The sequence below is a fragment of the Bison bison genome, unplaced genomic scaffold, assembly GCF_000754665.1.
Source record: "Bison bison bison isolate TAMUID 2011002044 unplaced genomic scaffold, Bison_UMD1.0 scf7180017864180, whole genome shotgun sequence".
Classification (NCBI taxonomy): Eukaryota; Metazoa; Chordata; class Mammalia; order Artiodactyla; family Bovidae; genus Bison; species Bison bison.
The window spans coordinates 4,163,596-4,166,103 of NW_011494752.1; the positions used below are offsets into that span (position 1 = coordinate 4,163,596).

A 2,508-nucleotide genomic window follows, 5' to 3' on the forward strand; every position below is an offset into this window, starting at 1 on the left:
ACTCTCTCTTGGCATCCAGGATCCTGTGGTTTCTAGTTTTCCTCCTAATTTCACTGACTCCTTTTCTACTCCTCCACCCCGCCCCTCATCAACCAACATCCCCTACATCAGCAGTTCTCAACCAGGAGATGTTTGTCTGGAGACATTTTCAGTTGTCACACCTGGGGAAGTGCTATGGCACCTAGTGGGCAGAGGCAGACTGAGGATGCTGCTAAGCATGCTGATGCTAGGCCAACCCCACAGCAAAAACTCATCTGGCCCAAAATGCCAACAATGCTGAGCTGAGAGTCCTTGCCCTAAAGGAGGGGGCGCTCCAGAACTTTGTCCTGGGCCCCCACCCCCTGCACACCTCCCCCATGACACCATCCACGCCCGTTTTTTAAAATCTTGTCTGTCTGCTGATGCTGATGCTCAGTCGTACCCGTGGCCCAGCATCTCCCCAGAGCCACGCTCCGGTACCTGCCACTGTCTGCTCAGTGTCTCCATCTGCATGTCCCACGGGCACTGCAGATGCTGCTTGCTCACTATGGGGCACTTGATTTTTACCTTTCCCCTTCCATCCATCTTTTTCAGCTCAGTAAATCCACCTAGTTGTCCAAAAACCTGGGAATTGCTCTTGACTCCTCCTTGTTCCTCAACCTTGACTCCAACCCATCAGGAAATCACAACTGTTCTGCTTCTAGAATATCACCTCTCTCCATCTTTCCTGCCACCACATCAACACCTCTTGCCTGGACCACTGCATGAACCTTCCCAGTTTCCACTCTCCCTCCTGCAACCCACTCTGCAAGCAGCAGCTGCAGCCATCATTTCAAAATGTAGATGAGGTCCTGGCTCCCCCTGCTTGGCACCCTCTCATGGCTTCCCATCACCGCTGGAATCAAATCTAAGGTCTTTTGTGATCAGGTGCCTGTTTCTCCTAACCCATCCCTCTTTTTTTCTCATGATGCCGAGACACAGGGGCCTTTTCTACTGAACAAGCCAAACCTTTCCTTTCTCCAGATCTGTGCACATGCTATTCCTTCTGCCCAGAGCCCCTGGTCTTTCTTCCTCATGTGGTTGCCTCCTTCTCACCCTTACGGTCTAAGCTCAAGTGTTACCAACATCACCTCCTTAGCAAAACCACCTCTAAGCGCTTCTCCCCTAATGGCAGCTCCTCCTTCCTCCCCACTTAAAGGCAATTACATCGCCCTGTTCATCTTCTCTGAATGCCCATCGCAGCCTCAGGTTACTGGCTATGGGCAGCTTTCTCCATATTGGGAAAGCTCGGAAAAGCTCCTGAGTCAGGGAACTCATCTGCCCTCTTGCCTCCCCACTCCAGAGCCTAGAGCCATGCTGGCACAGGGGAAGTGCTCGTTGATATTTACTGAGTAAATGAATTTGTCGTTCTCGGAACAACACCCTGCGGGCTGGGGCTTCATCTCCCCCATTAGACTGAGGGCACCGTTCCTCTGGCTCACAGCCTACCTACGACTCTTCAGCCAGCAAGAGCCTCTGTCCTCAGAACAAACCAGATGAGGAGACTTGGAGGCTGGCAGGTGAACTCAGCTACGTCTGGCCATGAACCCTGCCCATCATCCCATACCTACTGGACCCAGGCAGGGATGTTCAAAGCAGGAAACAGCAGGGCCCTCCAAGAGAAGTTTAATGTCAGAGTGAGATGGTGACAAGGAGGCCCTTTGGGACTAAACCAGCTAGATGACCTTGGACAAGTCAGGCCCCCGCCCCTAGCATCAGTATGCCATATTGGAAAAATAAGAGGTGACCCAGCTCCAAGGTCACATCCAGCTCCAGTGCTGGGTCTGGCTGCAGGGATGTCACACCCACCCATCCCATCCTCTCACTGATAGTCAGTGGCCTCCAAAGGAGCTGGGGGCCGGGGGAAGGCTGGACTTGGCTGGAGCAGACAACATCTGCCTGGCAATCTGGATCCTGGACAGACCGAAGCACCCGGGAGGGGCCAGGTCCCTTCCTTGCCCAGGAGATCCTGCTGCTGGGCTGCCAGAGGGCTCCCAGAGCAGGGGACAGCCCACTGTCAGGCAGGAGTCAGCAGCTATCACCTCCAGCCTTGGGCCAGACCATTTGTCCATACCTGCCCACTCCTCCTTGGTCTCCATTCTCCGCTTCTTCCCGAGGCCCATCCGTCTCTTGCTTTCTCCCTCAGTGTTCCTGCGCCTGTGGCTGCAGACACTTGTGTCCTCTCTGATGGACAAGCACCCTCCCCACGTGGATCTCCCTCCTGATGCCGCACCCTCAGAGCCTCTGTCACCAGGACACCTCCACTGGGGGATGCGCCAGGGCCTTCGGACGCCATAGGCCCACAAAGAACCTCTTGGCTGCCTCTCCCCAGACCTGCCCCTCCGGCTGGGGGAAGGGTCCCACCATTCACTGACCCTCCAGCCCAAGCTGGGACCCCAGGAACCAACACTACCTCCTCCACCCTCCGTCACCTCCCAGCCTGCAGCCTGCCCAGCTTTCCTTCCCCCTCACATCTCTCTAAATTGTCCC

General features: G+C 55.3%; 1 protein-coding gene across 1 annotated transcript in view; it reads right to left on the minus strand.

Annotated features, from left to right (window-relative positions):
- The window catches only part of ARHGAP23 (Rho GTPase activating protein 23), a 48,418-nt gene that overhangs the window by 29,565 nt on the left and 16,345 nt on the right, over positions 1 to 2,508 (minus strand).